The 19,034-nt window shown below is 58.3% G+C and overlaps 1 protein-coding gene across 5 annotated transcripts in view; it reads left to right on the top strand.

The window, feature by feature from the left end:
* The first annotated feature begins 4,469 nt into the window (after positions 1–4,469).
* ELFN1 (extracellular leucine rich repeat and fibronectin type III domain containing 1) overlaps positions 4,470–19,034 on the top strand; it is a 111,784-nt gene continuing 97,219 nt past the window's right edge. For 3 of the 5 annotated variants that reach the window (XM_074598471.1, XM_074598475.1, XM_074598470.1), the window contains exon 1: positions 7,889–8,068. The gene's annotated coding sequence lies outside the window, so the exon portion shown is untranslated. Of the gene's footprint in view, positions 4,651–7,888; positions 8,069–19,034 lie in introns of those variants that run through there. The other 2 variants (XM_074598474.1, XM_074598472.1) reach the window with 1 other exon arrangement.

A 19,034-nucleotide genomic window follows, 5' to 3' on the forward strand; every position in this document is an offset into this window, starting at 1 on the left:
CTTCTGCCTGAGCCCGGTAACTTTCCCAGATGTAAATATCGCCGTTGTTTTCCGAGCATTCTTTAAATACCATAAGGCCTTAGTCCACTTACAGCACTAACAGCCCGTAAAATGTCATTTTTTGTTTTCTAATTAGTCTGATGATTTTTAGATAGGATTTGACAACGACGGGTAAGGAGCATCTCAGGCTGCAAAAAAATCGTCCCTTGGATGGCGAGTACCCCCCAGCCACGCTGTGGGACCGCACGGCAGCATGCCCTCGTGCTGCTGGGTGGTGACCCGGTGGTGGGGCACATCCACCCACCCTCCGAGCTGGGGGACACCAGCCGCAGGGGCGTGAAGGGGGGAGACCGTGCCCTTCCCGCAAGGATCGTTCTCCCTGTCTGCAGGCAAGAGCTCCCTGTCCTGGCACGTTCCGCACATCCCTGCAGGCACAGATGGCGAGGGCCCCGGTGGAGTGCCGCTGGTTGGACTCTCACCCGCTGTCACGGTGGTCCTTGCTGTTACGGGTCTCACTGGGGGGTTCAGGCATTTGTGATTTTTAAGACACTTAAAGCTGTTGCTTTTGAGGGGGAGGAATGGTTTAACTGAGCAAAGGACCCCAAACCTCCATCCCGAGCCCCCCCTGGGCGCCCATGAAGGTAGGGTGGGAACATCTGGCTCTCCCCCAGGCTGTCACGTTGTCACCTTTCCCTCCAGACTCCTGTATTTTGGGGATTGCTTTCCTCTCTTGGAGGACACCAGGTTGTCACAATCACTGTGACACAAAGAGAATCCGGAGTTGAGCCCCGCTGCTGTGGGCACCGCACGGGGGACAACTCAGGTCCCGAGCAAGGCCAGGAGGGACATCGCTCGCCCAAGGTCACACCGCATTTCAGAGCCATCGATGTCCTTTATCTAACTTAGCACCTCCCTGTTCTGCATGGACGAATGGAGCGCTGCCCAGCCAACGCTCTGTCCCTTGGCCAGCATTTCCCTTCCAGGTGATGCTACAAAAGGCAGCAGAAGAGCTCTCGCTCCCACACCACCTCCACATCGCTGGGAGAAGCAGCCGATGTTTTATTAACCACCTCTCCCTCCCAAACTGCTTGTTAAACTGGGTTAGGGCTGATGGAACCTGCTGTGTCAGATGTCTTCTGCTGCTGGTCGAGGGGAAGGGCCCACAGAGGCTCTCCTGACCCGAGACACCTTTCTCGCAGCACTCCCCGCCGTCTCGCGTAAATAGATCACTCAGCCCAGCAAGGCTACGTCTTCTTTTACTCCTTCCTGTCTTTAATAATATTATCAATGTCTGGTTTAGATTTTTACTAAATATAGGCCCAGAGGCTGGGCTGGCGTCACTTCCTCCCAGACGAACTGGAACAGCTCGCTCAGACGTGCTTACTTCTTTTATTAATTTAGCTTCGTTTGCGAAGTTGTTCGATTGTGCCAAGTCTTTCCACCCCCCCCACCCCCCCCACCCCCCGTTGGCCCGGCAGCTGGTAGGAGTGATGCTGCTTTAGAGGCTGTCCTTGATCCGTGGGTGAGGCTGGGGCTTTGGGGGGGCTGCCTGTCCCAAAGCCACCCCGGGGAGCTGGGTGCTGTGTGCCAGTGGGCAGCAAATTTGCAAAGAGTTTTTGCAAACCTTCCTTCTCCTCGCTGCTGATCTCCACCTGTGAAGAGCTGCAATGGAGCACGGCGCTGGTGGCATCCCTGTCCTCTCCAGGTGACTCGTCTTCCGGCTGCCAGCGGCCAGGCTCATCTCCAGGGCTGGCGGCACCGGGGGCTGTGGCACCGAGGAGGGGACTGTGCCCCGTGCCCCGAGACACCCGGCTCCTGGCACTGGGAGGGACCTGGCAGTGCCCTTTCCCTGCCCAGGGAGATGTGACGGTTTGCTGATACAAGCCCTGGGCTCGAGAACCTTCTCCAGCAAAGGCAGAGGAGGGACGGGACCTCTCATCTCCAGCCTCCCCAGGAAGACATTGACCCCAGAGCCACCCTCGTGACGGCCTCCTGCCTATTTCGTGTCGCTGCCTGCACGTTTGTGAGTCCAAAGCAATTTCAACAGGAACTCCTTGTCTTCAGGGCATCCCATGGGACGTGGGAGAAATGGGATCTCCCTGCTCCAGGGGTGGAGGGGTCTCCCATGCTTCAAGGGCATGAGACCAGGTGGTGGTGGGAAAGGGGAAGGGGAAGGGGAAAGGGGAAGGAGAAGGAGAAGGAGAAGGAGAAGGAGAAGGAGAAGGAGAAGGAGAAGGAGAAGGAGAAGGAGAAGGAGGGGAAGGGGGAAGGGGAAGGGGAAGGGGAAGGGGAAGGGAAGGGAAGGGGAAGGGGAATGGGAAGGGAAGAACACCAGAGCAACCAGCTGGCACAGAGCCCGAGCCCCACAGCCTCTCCAGTGGGCCAGGGTCCAGGCCAGGGCTACGGAGCATAGGATGCCGGAGTCCTTCTCCCTGCTCCGTCCTCCCCATCACGCAGGGGTGTCTCCTGCCTTCCCCAGGGCTGTGTGTCTAACGCAGCCAGCTGCCGTTTGGAGAGGGGCCATGGCTTGCCTGTTCCCAGGCTGTCTCCCAGCTCTATTACTCCACGCTTCAGGTTTTTTGGCTGTGTGGTGGTGGTGGTGGTGGTATTAAACTGAGAGGAGTGAAATTTCTCTCTTGCACCCCACCTTCTCTGTCTCCCCTGCCGCCTCCTTGCAGGGCTGCAAAAGGGACTCGCGGGCTCAGGGGTGGTTTTGGAGATGGCTTGAGACACCTTGGGCCAGCACAAGAACCGCACTGGCCAGTCCTTACCTCAAATGACAGTGCCTGGGGAGAGAGAAAGAGCACTTCTATTCTGAGGGCCAGCTCAGTGCCAGCCACGCTTTCATCACCCTGAAGCTGTGTGTTGTGTTGCTAAAACAGCATCAAACCCCCCCAAAATGGGGAGGCGGGGTGGCGGTCTCTGGGTCAGGCGAGGGGAGGTCAGGGGCAGGAGGATGCCTGGGAAGGGCTGAGCGCAGGGCGATGCCGGGGGGCTGCGGGCAGGGGTCCCGGCTCTCCCAGCCAGTCACCCCAGCCCCTATGTCCCAGTGTCACCTGGCACTGTCCAGCTGGGCCCAGTTTGACCCACAGATGTTCGGGTTTGGGGGGTGTGTGTGGGGGGGACTGTCATGCACACATGGGGACACACAGAGACGTCCACATGGACTCACAGAGATACAGACACAGGCGCATAAATACAGACGCACCCAGGGTCCTGCACCCCCCCGGCCTGTCACACACACGCACAGGTACCCCCAACACACACACACACCGACACGCCGCTGCGCGCCCCTGCCCCAAGGTGTGTCCCCCCCAGGCACAGTGTCACACACACACAGAGGCAGATACTGCGAGGTGCACACTGACACTTCACAAACCCTGACACACTCACCCCCCCCCACCAGGTGGCACACACAGAGTGTCACAGTGTCACACACACACAGTGCCACATGTGGAGTGTCACAGTGTCACACACGCACAGTGTCATACACATAGAAGTGTCACAGTGTCTCACAAGCAGTGTCACACACGCAGTGTCACACACACTGTCACACAGTGTCTCACATGCACAGTGCCACACATGCAGCATCACACAGTCACATAGTGTCACACACAGTGTCACACATGCAGTGTCACACGCACAGTGTCACAGTGCCAGACACACACAGTGCCACACACAGTGTCACACACAGTCACAGTGTCACATATGCACAGTGTCACACACACACTCAGTGTCACACACAGAGCCACGCACGCAGTGTCGCACCCCCCCCCCCAGTGTCACACACATGGTGTCACACACAGACACGGTCACACATACACACGCAGTGTCACATGCAGTATCTCACACACACAGGCCGTGTCACATACATGATGTCTCACACACACGCAGTGTCTCACACACACACGCAAACATGGTGTCACACACACACACGGTGTCACACACACAGCTACACACACACATGCAGTGTCACACACAGAGTGTCACACACACAGGCAGCGTCACACACACGGTGTCTCACACACACATGGTGTCATACACGTGGTGTCACACAAACACACACACACACACGGTAACACACACAGTGTCACACACGCAGTATCTCACACACACGGTGTCACACACACACACGGTGTCACACACGCCCGCCCCGCTCCCCCCGGTGCCAGCCCGTCTCTCCCGGCCAAGCCGCTTATCCCTCCGTGCCGTGGCAGCGCGGCCGGACCCAGCCGGGTCGCACCGAGCCCGGGCGAGCCGAGCCCAACGGACCCGAGCCGAGCCGAGCCCAGCCGAGCCGAGCCGAGCCGAGCCCACCCGAGCCGTGCTAGGCCGAGCCGCCCCGCACCCCCCGCCCCGCCGCGCCGGTGGGAGCCCCCCGGGCCTGGCAGCGCTGCCCGGCGCCGCCCGCACGGGCAGGGCTCTCCGCCTGACGCAGTGAGGAGCTGCAGCCCTTCTCTTCTCGGAGGCCGGCTCCAGCGCTGGGATTTGCTCGGCTGCCGGCTGCGTTTCCCCTGCCCGCCTCCTGCCCCCGGCCCGCCCGCCTGGAGAGGGGCGCGGGGAGCCGCAGCCGCCGGGTGCGCCCGCCGCCCATCACCGCGCCTCGGGGCTGGGCGCGCCGCCGAGCGCCGGGACCCGCCGCCGGAGCAGGTAGGTGCGCCCGCAGCCCCCGCCGCAGCCCCCCCCCCCTCACACCGCCCCCCCCTCCCCGGCCCTGGGCTGAGACCCCGCACCGGCCCCGCGCCCGGTGCCAGCTCGCCCCGGGCCTCCCGCCCCCGCCCGGTGTCTCCCCGCCGCGGCACCGCCCGGGGAGCCCCCGGTGCCCGGCGAAGCCCCCGGTGGCCGCTCCGTGTCGCCAAACTTTTCGCGGCTGCAACGCAGGTTGGGACTTCGGAGGATGAAGGGCGGGAGGGAGGGGGGGGGACGGGACCGCGGGGTGCCCTCCCGTCCGCGGGCGGGAGGGTCCCCGTGCTCGGCCGGAGCCGCTCCTGCTCCCCCTCTACCCCCGGGTGCGAGGAGGGGTCGGGTCCGGAGCGGCTCCCCGCGGCCGGGTCGGAAGCGCGGAGCCGGGAGAGCCCCGCCGGTGTGTGTCCCCCCCGCCTATGGGGGAACCCCATTTCGGGGTCTCCCCACCGCTTGCGGGGTGCGCCCAAGCCGGAGCATCCCCGGGGGTGCCGCCGCCGCAGCTGTTGCCTGCGGAAAGCCCCCCATACTCCGGGGGAAAAGCCGGTGCCGCGGGCAGCAGCGTCCCCCCCGGGGGCAGCAGTAGTGTCCCCCCCTGGGGACAGGGGGCTTCCGCCCGCATCCCCTCCCCGCCGCACGGGGAGGGGGACGGACGGACTCTCACCCACCACCCCAAATAACCCCGGCGGCGCCGGGCCTCGGGGTGTGGGCTGTGGTAGAGCCGCCCCCCAGCTCTGCTCCCCTCGCCCCCCGCTCCCCCCCGGTCCCTTCTGCGTTCCCACGCCGGCAGTTTGGACCTGCCTCCCCACATGCGCTCCTTCAGCCGCTATTTCTGTCCTCGCGAAACGCGCCGCACACAGAGCTTTAATTAAAGAAAATTAGTGGAGGAGGGTGGTGGTGGCTGGGGAGGGGGGGGTTGTCCGTGCTCCGATAGAGTGGGACACACCGCATCCAGCCGGGGGCCGGTCCCTGGGACGGCGCCGGCCCAGCATCCCTGCCCGGTGCGGCGGCGGGGCCGGGCGGGCGGGCGGCTGCCGTCGCGCTGATGGCTGGGGGAGGCTGGAGGGGGGGGTGGTCAAGTGCCTGTCTATGAGTTTGAGCCGCTTTCGCTTGTTATTTAAAAAAAAAAAAAGGGGGGGGGGTGACGGACGGGAGTGTGTTCCTGCCGGGTGGGTGCGTTGCAGTTTTAATTATAATGACAGATGTTGCTGTGAAGTTCCGTCTCGGTTCCCGAATTCGGGTTGAGCCCGGAGGACCGGGGCACTCGCCCCGTCGGCGGAGCCGCTGTTAAACCGCAGTCGGAGTTGCCAAAGAATTTTCTTGATTGCATTTTAATGAAGCCCGGCCGGGGCTGGGGGCCAGCGGGGGTGCCCCGTCCGTTCCCTGCCTTCCCTGGGGGGGTCCCTGGGCAAGGACCCCCTCTCCCCGTCCGCCTCCCGCCTGGCATTGCCGCCGAGGCCGTACCCTGATGCCAGGGCGGTGGGGGGCGGTGGGGGGGCAGCCCCCCCCGTTGACCCCCCGCGGGTAGGACCCCTCCAACCAGCCCAAGCCCCCGCCGGTCCCCAGCCCGCGTCCCACTCCATATGGAGCGGGGCGGCTCCACCCGTGCGCGGCGGGACCCGGCCGGCAGCAGCATGTTCCCGGTGTTGGGGACATGCCGGCCCGTCGGGGTGTCCCCGCAGCACCCTCCTCTCCTCCTCCAGCTCTTCCCGACCAGAAACCTCCGCATCCCCGCTCATCCCTGCCTTCCCCGGGGCCGGGCAGCCCGGGGGAACCGCGCTGCTGCCCACGTCCAGGCTGTGATTTGCAGCCCGGGGAAAGCCCAGCGGAGGGAGGGGAATGGGGGGGGGGGACACACATACACCGATATCAACAGGCTCCCCCGGCGGGGGGAGAGGCAGCGGGGCCGCCGGGCTGAGCCGCAGGCAGCCGCTCACGCCTTCCCCCGCCGGGGACTCGCCTCCTCCCGGCAGCTCCGCGCCTCTCGGTGCCTCTTTGCACTGGATTAAATATTGAGAAGTTTGCGGCGGTGAATAAAGCGATCGTTAATCGACATTGATGGCAACGTTGCAAAGTGGGTGGCACCTCCTGTGGAAACGGCACGGCTCACCGGGCAGCGGGCGGGGCCCTTCGGGGAGTATTTTTAAGGGGTTTCACCCCAAATTAAGGGTTTGTCGCTCTGAAGGCTCCGGCAGCGCCCAAACCCAGAGGCTGCTCTTCAAATTTCCGAAGGTGTTTTTAAGGGAAAAAGCGGATTTTTCCGCTCTGCCTGACTGGAAAGAATAATCCCGTGCCTGTGCAGAGAGGAGGGAACCCCCCTGAAGTTCAGACCCTAAAATAACCCACCCCCACTCCCAGCACCTCCCGCCGGCACCTCACAGGGCTTACACCCCCCCAGATCCCGCGGGTTTGCCCCGGCTTGGCGGGGTGCGCAGGCAGCGGGGGGCAATGGGCAGCGGGGTGCTGTCGGGGGGGGGGGGGTTCGGGAGCGAGTCCCCAGCCCCCCCGAAGTGCAGGGGGGGGCAGGCAGCGCTGTGCAGCGGAGGGACCCCCGTCCTGGGGAAGGCTGGGGCGGGGATGAGCTTTGCCGGGTGACCTGGAGGAGCGAGCGGCCCCCGGGGTGGGGGAGTCCTCCGGAGGGAGGGGGGGCGATGCCCTGGCTCCCCACGCCGCGCTCAGCCGCTCCTCTCCGGGCTTGAGTCAGCGCTTTTGGAAGCCGGGTGGATGGGGCTGCGCGGAGCGGAGCGAGCTGCGGTCCTGCCGCGGGTGCGGAGGCAGCGGGAGAAGGGGAGGAAGGACGGGGCTGGGCTGCGGGGGAGGGGGGTGGGTTGGCGAGCAGAGAGGGAAGGAGCGGGCGAGGGTAACCCGGGGGGTGCGGGCCCACCCGTCCTCTCTCCGCGGGCAGCGGCGTGGCGTGGGATGGGGCGGGCGGAGGGCAGCGCGGAAAGCCCTGGGGGCGACCCGGCGCCTCGGTGACGGGCGCCGGAGACCCGCCTGTACCCCCCCCAGGGCGGGTCGGTGCCGTGCCCACGGACGGCCCCCCCCACCGACCCCGCGCTGGGGGACGCTCCCCCCCCACGGCCCGTCGCTGCCCCACGCGTGTCCCGGCCCGGCCGCCCCTCCGGGCTGGGGCAGCGCCGCTCTGTGACAGCAGAAAGTGGCTGGAAAGGGGCGAGGCGTCACACGCTCTGCCTCCGGGAGGCAGGGAAACGCTGAGGGACCGATGGGAAGGCATGAATGAATGAATCTCCATAAAGAGCCCCAAGCAGCAGGGAGAGGGAGAGAGGAGGAGGAAGGAGGAGAGGAGGAGGAGGAGGAGGAAGAAGAAGAAGAAAAAGAAGAAGAGCCGGAGCAGGGCAGGCAGCAGCAGACGTGATGCCGGCAGGTAAGGAGGTGCCGGTGGCCGCATGTCCCCCTCGATGCCCGGGCTGGCAGGTTGGGGGGCACGGCCCGAGTTGCGGGGGGAGCCACCGGGACCCCGCGTGGGTTTGGTTTTATTTTTATTTTATTTTAATATTTTTTATTTTTTTTTTTTTAGGGGGGCACGTTTCCCTCCTGCCTCCTTGCAAAATGTGGGACTCCCCAAACTTCCCAGGACTCCCCCCCGCCTCGGTCCTGCCGCCCCGCGTCCCGCTGGCTCCCGCTGAGCCCCTTTCCCCGGGGCAGCCCCCTCCGGGCGGGGAGGCGGCCGGGCGGTGCTCGGCGCTGCGCGCCGCGGGGGGAGCCGGGCCGCAGCTCCCCGGCGGGCACCGGCACCGGCGGCCGGACCAGCCCCGCACCAGGGAGCCCCGAGCCGGGCCCAGCCCACCCGGTGGCAATGCAGCCGCTTCTGCCTGGCGTCCGGATTTATCCCCCTGGGGGCATCCAGCTCTGCTCCGGCCCCCTTTGCTTTGTGGGGGGGTTCAGTGGGGAGCTCCTCTCCTCCCGATCTCCGTCCCCCCTTCACCGCTATGTCCCTGCTGCCGTTACATAAGGCAGAGCAGCGTGTAGCCAGCGCTACCGCGGGCCAAAGCCCCGGGATCTCATCCGAGGGATGCCCAGAGCTGAGCCCAGCCCCGTCCGGCTGCTCCCCGTCCTCTGCCGCACCGGACCCGCCGCCTGGGGTGAGCCACCCCGCTGCCATCCCCTGCCTGCTGCGGGCATTGTGCTTGCGGGTCACGCAGACGGGCAGCTGGCTGGGGGGGGGGGACAGGTACACACATACGTACACATGCACACCCCCTCCCCTGCCCGGCAGCCTGCGCTTCGGCTCTCATGCAGAGCTGCCTTGCACTAACGCTGCCGAAATGCGTGTAGCCCTGGCTGTGCACACACGCACACGCCGGTGCGCGTAGCAGCCTTGCTCGCGCAGATGGGTCCTCTCCAAAGCGATGCTTGCCAGAAGTGTTTGCACACAAACATGCTGCAGTAGGTAGCCCATGGGTCACACTCTCGCACACACGTGGGCTAGTGCATGCCGTGGGCTAGCGCATGCCGTGGGTGCTCACCGGTGCCGGCACAGGGCTGGTGTGTGCTCTCCCTGCCTGCGTGCATGGGCACTGTACGGGGATGGCTACCTCCTCATGCCGGCTCCTAGCCCAGGCGGGTGTTGGGAAGGCTGCAGGCCTGGCAGGGCAGCCCCGGCTGGCTGCGGTGGGCAGCTCTGCGGCTGCCCGCGGCTTTCCCTCCCCTGACCGAGGTGCTCCGAGCAGGAATCAATAATGCCTTTCTGATTGGCTTCAATTCCCCATTCAAAGTAGTCACTGCATTAGGACTTGATTTTTCTCCCCTTTGACTCCCGGCCAGATTAGATTGTGAATTTGGCTGATTTCAAGCAACTGGGGGAGGGCAGAGTCATACAGCGAGCGAGAGAGAACTGAAATATCCTACAGGATCCCCTGGAGGGGAGAGAAATCAGGTCTAGATAAGAGCTTGTTCTCCCTGTCTGCCTAATGCTTTCCTGTTTGATGATCAGAAAACACAGGCTCCAACCTCTCACCAGGACGGCTTAACTATGAAAGGTCAGGCTCTCGGCTTGTTCAAGGTGCAGGGTTTATTAGTATGAGCTATGGATTGTTTATTTCGGTTCTCCTATCATATACTAAATATAGGATCGCGCAACGCGTGCAAACAGAAGGACGTGGCCAGTGCTCCAAAGGTTTCTGAGCCGAGCTCTGGATGTAGCACTGAGGTTGGAGAAGCTGTGACAGGGACAGGACACGCGGTCCGTGCCCTGGAGACCTCAGCACTCTCCCGCCTGTTTGTAAAGTCTCAACCCCATCCTTGGGCAATTTTTTCCGATGCTTATTTTCCCCATGCACGTGCTGGGGACAAGCGAGCGGGTTACGTCAGTGAAGCCCCGTGTCCCAGAGGGACACAGAAAGCACCGGCCGGGCACATCCCAGCCGCGCTGGTCCGGGTGGAGTTTCTCTGGCGGCTGCTCCAGGGCCAGGATTTCAAGCCAAGGAAAACCACAGCAGCACAGCAAGACCCGCAGCATCCCAGCTGCCGGCATTCAGCTGTGAATTGGTGTTAACTCCAGGTGTAGCAGAAGCCTGTGATTAGGTGGTTTCTCAGCAAAGGGCACTGGGAAGCCTGGTGGAGCAGAGGGACTTAAGGAGGAGTTGCTGCAGGGCAGTGAGGAGCCTGAGGAGGAGAGGCTGTGGGCTTGGTGCAGGTAGGCTGTGCTTTTCTGAGGTGTTGGTGATGGGGTGGCAGCTGGTGGAGCCAGCAGCAAGGCTTTGAGGTGGAGGGGGGGATGCTACCGCAGGGATTGTGAGGGGGTATGAGCTGGGAGCCTGGCTTTGAGCAGCATTTTGCATGGTCTGATGTGGTTGCTGGATTATTTTTTTGGCGTGTCATGAACTCAGGGCCTGGGGAGAGTCTGAGCAAGCCCGATGGTGGGGCAGCATTGGGGCTGAGTGTCTGGTGTGGTGAGGTGGAGGTGTGATGGCCAGCAGCAGAGTGGGCTGGTGGGGAGGAGAGGACCTGAGTGGGGCTCAGTGGGGCAGCTATGGAGCTGTGCGTGTCCCCAAGCTGCAGGAGAGGAAGGAGGCAGAGCTGTGAAAGCAGTAGGGCTCTGGGGACCCTGGGGTGAAGGGGCTGGAGTGCAGACCTTGAGCCTTGATCCCGTGTCTGCTACACCCCCAGGAAGGGGGTGGTGGCAGGGGCTCGGTGCGGAGAAGGAGCATGAAATGATACGTGAGGTGTAGCTTGGCTGCTGGAGTGGTGGATGCGTGTACAGCCCCTCGCACCAGGGTCATCTGGGTCCCTGAGATGTCCCTGTAATAGAAGCAAATAATAATGAATATCTAAGAAAGGAGATGTGAAAGTCAGCTCCAGGTGAGGGGGACCCGGAGCCTCCGCGTGCCACGAGGAACTGGGGCAGGAGGGTCTGGAGGAGGTGGCACTGGGGGCGCAGGGAGGGCGTCAGCCTGTGTAAGGGAGCTGGAGGAGAAGGGAGTCGCTGTGGTTCTGACAGCGGCCTGAGAGAAAGCTGGGTGCTTTTAAAAAGTGAACTCAACAAACCAACAAAAAAACCCCCTATCCATCAGGGGAGGCTTATCTGTCACTTGGGTCTGGCCCCTGTACAGCCTGGTGTGGTCCCCCCTGCGATGTGGGGCTCAAGGTATAATTCTGGATGACCCAGTGGCCGGAGAACTGCTGATCATGAGGAAAAACCCTCTGCAAACAAAATTGTGGCTGGCAGACATGGGGAGCAGAGCATCCCGGGAGCCTGAGCACCTTCTCCCCTCTGGGGAGAAGCCGGGGTCCCAGGACAGGGTCCAGAGCTGCGACCCCTCTTCCTGCTGGTGGGATCCTGCCCAATTTGGGGACTAGACCGTCGTCAAGGCGTTGTGTTCAAACACGCGCGTCGTATGTGTTCAGGGCTCTCGGTGAAGAAAGCCAAATGAACACAACCCCGCTGGCTGTCCCCATCCCTCTCCCCTTTGTGCCTGGGGGGAACCAAGGGGGAAAAACTCCAAGGTTTGGGGTTGTTTTTTTTTTTTTCTTCCCCATCTCAGTATTTCTTTAGGAGCTGGACAAGGGCAGTCTCTGTGGCTCACTGGTATTTTTAAATCAGCAGGAATAAGTGTATGGAAATGTATGTGTTTTACTGTATCAGCTGCTATCAGCTTTTAGCTTTATTACAGTAAGTGCAGAGTTTTTTGTGGGCCAAACTCATTCATTGGATTTAATGGAGTCAAACTGCAGGCAGATTTGGCAACTTGTTTGTGTATATCTTTGTAAAATGGACAGGCAGAGATAATAAAATTTTACACTTTATGTGGCATCTTTTAGGGAAAAGTCTTCCAACATGTTTTATAAACAGCATGCGTGTTTCGCTACAGCATATGCTCATACCTAAGTACAAGACTCTAACGCTGCTTCGGTTTTTTCCCTTTCCTAGAGCTGTGCGTGTGCGTGAACTCGGATTCACCCATGCTATGTTCTCGTGCTGCTTTCCTTGCACGTGTCTTTAGCTGTTTTAAACAATTTCATTGTATTTCTTCCTTTCCTTCTGGTGTATTTGTATCTCTTCCTAGAAACCCAGGTGTAGTGAGAACCCTAAGCCTTGCTGTGAAGGGCTCAGGAGGAGGGACGAATAATGTATGTAAAGCCTCTTGCTAAATACCCAAAGCACAAGTAAACTGTCCCCGCTGCAAATGCAATATCTCGGGACCTTTCGCAGGTAAAAACCTCTGCTGTGAAACCCTTGAGGGGCTGATTTATTTATTTATTTTCGCCCCTCTTTTCCCCCAGATGCTGTTTCCCTCTATTTCCAGGGTGTGATGGTATTGGTTTCTCGACCTGTGCTGGGCCTTTCCTAATGTAACATGGAATAAACCGGCACTTGAGGCTGTAGGGGAAAAAAAAAATAGAATGTATTTCTAGAAGACGTATTTTGTTCTTTATCAAGGCATTTGATGTTTTTTCAGGCTCTAAACAAATTAGAGCCGGACCTGTGGCTACCGGCCGTAGGGAGGGGAAGCAGCTGATAAGCTGAGCTAATTTCTTACACGGCTTTGACTATCAAATGGTCATCGCTGCCCCATACGGAGCGCTTGGGTGTGCGGAACCGGGGATAGAGAGATGCAGGGTAAATGCAAAACGATGGTGAGTGACAAGGAAGTAAACAAATCTGGCGATTCTGGTGACATTAAAATAAATTGCGGGTGGTGAGGCGTGAGATGTATGTGATGTCAAAGGAACCCTATAATGTATTTATAGCCCCAATCAGGATTTGCTGGGGTTTCTAAATAATGCATTAATTCAATTACATGATCTTAATTAGTGTTTGCTCAAATTGGAGCAACATCATTAATTTACTTTTACTGCCTCTTGTTTTTATTTTGCTGGTGCGGTGGGGCTCATTCTTTGCCTCTGTCCCCTCTCGGCTTTGTGGGACTCGTAACACCCGGCTGTGACGCTCGCGCCACGAGCTCCAGCTTCTTTGCTGGTACCACTTTTCCGTATTATGAACATTTTTACACTCGCAGGCTGCGCAGTGCTGACCTGACCCTGTAAGTGGAGGAAGAGGGAGCGAAAAGAGCCCAGATGTGAAGTGGCTCCTTTCAAAAGCCGAGCAGCATCCTCTCGCGGCAGAGCAGGGCCGGAGCAGGATGGGGCCCTTTGGGCTCCCCCGAGCATGGGGATTTTTGTGTGTATTTAATTGTTGGGTTGGTTTTTTTGTTTGTGTTTGTTTTTTTTTCCTGCCTGGAAACTCGGGATGGTTGCAGGGACGGCTGCTCCCATCCCTGAGTGGTCTCTGTGGTGGATGCGATCACACGGGACTGCTCCCCTCCACTGCCGGCACCCAAAGCTGCTCCGGGATGGGGAGGCACAGGGTGCTGTGTCACCCATTGGGGCTCATGTCTGCCCCGCTGCTGCAGGGGAGGAGATGAGGGGTAACACCTTCAGCGCTGTGCCCTTTACCGCTCTGTCCCGTGCTCTCCAGCCCTGCTCCCGGGGGTTCTCTCTTCAGCTCCTCCTGGAAAGGAAAGCTGGGGCAGGGCATGTGTGCAGGGGGGAGGCTGCCGGCCGGGGCTCCGGACCTCTGCACAAGCCCAGTTTGGGGTTAACGCTTATCTTAAATAAGCCAGTTATACATTTATTACAAATGCAGGATGATAAATAACAGTTCAGGGAGACTAGCGCCAGCCAAGGCAGCTCCCTCCAAGCCGTGCCTCCCAGGAGCAGATGGACACTTGTCCCAAGTCTGCAGCGAGCAGCTTGGGCTTTCCTACCCCCTGCCCCATTTCTTCTCTTGATTCTTTTCTTTTTTCTGGCTGTGCTTCTCTTCCCCACCCTCTGCCCACTCTCTCCTCCGGCTCGGAGGCGAGCGGTGCTGCCTCGAAAGCCCCATTCATCACCGCCCGCTAGCGAGACACAGGCGGCCGCCGCCGCTCCATTGATTGACTGCGGCGGTGAGTGAATTTAAAATCATTACGCTCCTGAGACAGCTTTTTAAATATGACGAGGTGAAAATCAAAGCCGTACGGAAGCCTTTGCGAAAGGGGTGTCTCCAGCCAGGGAAACCCCCAGGTGCCGTCGGGGTCTAGGGGAGACCCCACTGCTCCCGACCCCGTGGGTGCCCCCGGTGAGCCCAGACCCCTCGGTGCCGGGGAGATGGGAGCGGGCAGGCAGCTGCCAGCGGAGAATTAAGGAGAAATATTTCACTGTAGAAAAGACTATTGTGTAAAGCCATCCATCTGCTGTCTCAGCTAATGCTTTGCATGAATTAATGAGCTGATTGATTAGGAAAACCTTGCAGCAGCCGGGTGAGGTAGATGATTCTGCTCCTCATGTTACAGGTGGGGGGAACTCGGGGGCACAGAGGTTGAGATGGAGGTTTCCAAGTTTGGTTTGGGTTTGTTTTTATTTTTTTTGCTGCTAGTGAATGCTAAGGTTAAGACATTTGTCTGAGTCTTGTTTTACTGATTGATCAATCTGATTTTTTTGGATGCTTTTTGGCTTTGAGAGCAGCTGCGAGAGCTCGGTACGGCTGCAGCTCAGCCCTGGAGAGTCTCCGCTCCGGATCTGATCTTCCAGCCTGTTTGTGGCACAACAGCAGAGTCTGCTACGGCTGTGATGCTTGTAACCAACACTCTCTTCTCTTTCCACTGAATAAGACAAACTCTCACCGTTTCTTACAGCACTGGCTGTTTAACACACCTTCCTCTGCCCTCCAGCCTTTACCAGGCAAGGCTTTCCATAAGCATTCCCGTATTCCTCAAAGTAACGCTCCTGGCCACCTGCAGCTGGCAGAGAGTCTGGTTGTTGCCGGCTGGATGCACGGAGCATCTCCGCTCCTCTCCTCTCCGCTAGGATGAGTGCAGCTTTTCAAGAACGGCGCATTGAGCAAGTGTCACTCCACAGCCCCAAAAATCTATCAAAGGAGATGGCAGCGGCTGTAAGCATTAATCATCCGGTCTCATCAAAATAAAGCTGTTGCAATAGAGCATTGTCAAAGGAGGAATGTCTTGACTTCAGCTCGGTGCTGGTTCCATCTGTGCTGGTGGTTCACCAAGGTGTTCCCGTGGGAGATGGTGATTGTGTGGCCCAAGTGCTCACCTTGTGACATTATTAATTAACTTTTCCCTCTCCAGGCTGGGCAGCTGGTCAGTCCGATCACAAGGAAAAAGCCTGGGACAGTCGAGGGGTTGAAGTAGTTTATTCTTATTGCTGTGAGAAGTTTGTGCCTGGAATAAAAGCAGGGGGGAGCGCGGAGCAGCACTGAAGGGGCACTTCCCCCCCCCCCCCCCCTCCTGAGCTCTTGTTGCGGAAGGAGTAAAGTTGTTAAAGCAATGCAAAAAAAGGCGGTGATTTTTAAAAATAAATAAATAAAAAAGGTATTTAACATCTGGTTTAGGCTATAAAAATACCTCCTTCTGCTCTAATCCTGCCCCAGGACGTGGCTTGGAAACAAACCCCATAACCCTAGTGCTCGTTCTGCCCCTGCTCCGGACGCAGCAGGTACAAGCGCTGTGGGCAGACGTAGCGAGGGTGACAGACAGGGCATCCAGCAGGGCTGGCAGGACAAGGGACGTGACTGCTGGTGTCACCGAGCTGATTAACTCCTGGGGATGGAGGGAGGCACTGTGGGAGTGTCACTTCCAGCCGCCTTCTCCTGGGAAGGCGGCGCTGAGCAGTGAATTGTGAGGTCTGGCGCGTGGCCCCAGGGGACGGAGAGCCGCTGGAAGCGGTTTTCTCTTTAAAACCCAGGAGTTCAAACCTATCTCTTGTGTTTTATGGCACCATTGAACTTTTATGCTGTCTGGGTTTGAGCCTCTCTCCCTGGAGGCTGCGGGGACCTGGTCCGTGCTAGGAAAAGACTGCACTTTGCGAACTGTGCAGCGGAGCAGGACAGCGAGGTGGGAATGGGATGGAGCTGTGCATCTGCCCACCTCTGCAGTGCCGGCAGGTAGGACTGAGACTGTGGGTACAAACAGGCTGGGGGGGGATGGACACCCGGCTGCGCCCATCCTGTGTGGCTCGCTCCGCCTGGCTCCTGTCGACCTTCTCCAGGGATGTGCCGAAGCGCGGGCACAGGAATAATGCAACTGCTGCTGGAGAACATCTATCACAGACGAGTAAAAAGAAAACTTCAATAAATCGACACGTTTCAACAGGTGTCCCAATTCCCAAAGGAGCAGAAGTCAGGCTGTGGAGTTTGTGTAACTGCTGCATCTTTAAGAAAGAAGGGGGAAGTAAATCTCTGGAATGTGATTCTTAAAGCTCCCCAAGAAATAGAGTCATTTAGCTTGGAAAAGACCCTTAAGATCATCGAGTCCAACCGTAATGCTTACAGACAAAGTGAATGTCACCGCCCCATCGAAGTTCAGAGAAGTTTGTCGTGTTGTTTCCTGCGTGGGTCAGTTTGTTAATCTTGATCTTCACTAACGGTTTTGCAGGAAGGATTAAAATCCTTCCCAGTTGTGAGCTCAGTTGTAGGGTCTTTAATTCCACACTGGCCTTAAGAAAAAGCCTCAAACTTTCTGCATGGCTTCCCCCCCCCAATGAAAAATGATTAGTTCCTGTTCTGATTTTTGTGTGTGTGTGTGTCCTTTCTGGTCCCTATTTTACTAACAAAACAGGTACAAACCAGCACCATGTTGTATAGCTCTTGGATGACGCGCTCTCTTTTTCACTTGAACTCTTACTTGTGATGGTGAACAGAGTAATACGCTTCATTTTAATTAGGCTGGGTTGGGAAATAAGTGTTTCACTTATTGATTTTGGGTTTTTTTCTTACCCCCTTTGTTTTGAAAAGCTGTTGTCTTTATTTTCAGCAGGCCAAATCTGAAGTGTTGTTGCAAATCCTGACTTTCCTCTGTGGTTTAGACTATAAGCATCTCCTCGGAGCCAAGGCTTGTGGGGTTCCTTGGAGCTGCTGAGTTACAGGTGACCTGCTCTTCCGCAAATGGCGTGTAAAGAGCCGGCCATGGGGACTAGGTGGGAAATAACCTTTAAAACTGGTCAGGTTTTCTGTGACCGTCTGAGAGCCCCTTGTAGCTGGAAGGGGGATCGTGCCTGGGGAACCGGTAGCTGTATTCAGTGGGTGAACCCGGAGGTGAAGTGACATGCCAGGGGTTACCTCGGGTGTTGATGCTGGAACCTGTGCTGGGACCAAGTCTTTTGACACCTGCTTCTGCTCTAACCACGGGATTTATTTCCTTTCTTTGTCCTTAGTTTTGCAGCGCCAGGAAATTTTTGCTTAATTTTAAATGTTCTCCTAAATCTTGGTGACGGCAGATTGACGTAAGCGTGTGCTGGATCAGGGCCTGTTCTCTTATGCATATGGATGCGTACACAGCTGTAAGCGTTTTCCATCTTTAGGTCTCCTGCAGTGCAATGGAGACATCTTCCCTCCCTGCCCAGGGATGTGCCCTCTCTCCCCTTGCACCACGGGCAGCAGTGCTGGGTTCCCCCGGCCTCCAGAGTGAGAAGGTGGAGGTGAATTTGGATGGAATTGCTGGTTGCTTTGATCACTCATTGTCCATCAAGTTGGCTAATGAAGCCGGTGTGTGCGGGTGGCCTCCTGGGACAGGCGGGAGCTGGGCACGGCAGTGGGGTGAAGGCCTGAGTGTTCACAGCATCATATAATGTGGCGGGTTGGAAGGGACCTCTAAAGGCCATCTAGTCCAACCCCCTGCAGTCAGCCCAGACATCTTCAACTAGATCAGGTCGCTCAGAGCCTCATCCAGCCTGGCCTTGAATGTCTCCAGGGATGGGGCCTCCACCACCTCTCTGGGTGACCTGGGCCAGTGTCTCACCACCCTCAGTGTAAAGAACTTCTTCCTAATGTCTAATCTAAACCTGCCCCGCTCTAGTTTAAACCATTGCCCCTCGTCCTATCACTCCATGCCCTTGCAAACAGTGTTGCGGTAGCATCTTCCCCTGCACCTCATGAGCTGAGAAATCCCTCCCGGCCTGATGCTCTTGGAGGTTTTGGGTTGTGTCTGAACACATCAGCAGAGAACAACACGTTGGTCATGTCTTATCTTCCAGAGCTTGCCCCAGGTATTTCTTTTACTGGTGTCACCAGCAGCTCAAATGCGGCTGCTGCCTTGGGTGTGAGAGCAGCAGCTCCCAAAAAGGGTGACACAAACAGGTTGGGTTTGGGGACGAGGCAGGTGGTATCATCCCAGACGGGCAAACAGGGATGGGAAAGTCCAGGCTCCGCATCCCTTAGGATACGTGATATCCCTTCAGCCACGCCGTAACCCAGATGCTTGTTCAAGAGGGAGCAAAAGGCGCTTCCTCATCACTGTGCGGCATCTGAGCTTTCCTAGAGGTCTCCATCCATTTACCAGCACGGATTGTGCTCTTGAAGCTCTGAGGCCGTGCTGGGTGACAGCCGGAAAAAAAAAAAAAAAAAAGAAAAAGTGTCGGGGAGAGCAATTCCACCTTATTTAAGTTAAAAGGGATAGTAATGTATAAACCATTTAAATACTTCATCTGTGTAAGAGCCCTGATGGATTTTGTACTCCATCTGCATGTGTCATGCTGGGGCAGGGATGGCAGCGGGGCACCAGCGCTGCTTGGGTCCGTGCTCAGCAGCTGGGGGGGAAGTGGCTGTGCCCCCGCTGTGGGTGGGGCTGGCGGGTTTTAATTAAAGCGTTTTATTTAATTGGGGGATTCATTTTACCCTCTAGTGGGTGAAAATTATCCGTGTCTTAACAGGTTGGGCCTGACTGTCTGGAGGGAAGGGCCTCATCCTGCTCCTCTGCGCTTTCTGCCTGCTGGGTGCCCGGTGACTCCGGAAGATGCTCAAAATAGCCCCAAATCAGAGCTGTGCCTGCCCAACCTTGTGGAGAGTCACGAGGTCACTGGTGTAACTGGGAGGAGAACTTGTCCTTCTGGCTTTA

Source organism: Larus michahellis, chromosome 8, assembly GCF_964199755.1.
Source record: "Larus michahellis chromosome 8, bLarMic1.1, whole genome shotgun sequence".
In the NCBI taxonomy this organism is placed as follows: Eukaryota; Metazoa; Chordata; class Aves; order Charadriiformes; family Laridae; genus Larus; species Larus michahellis.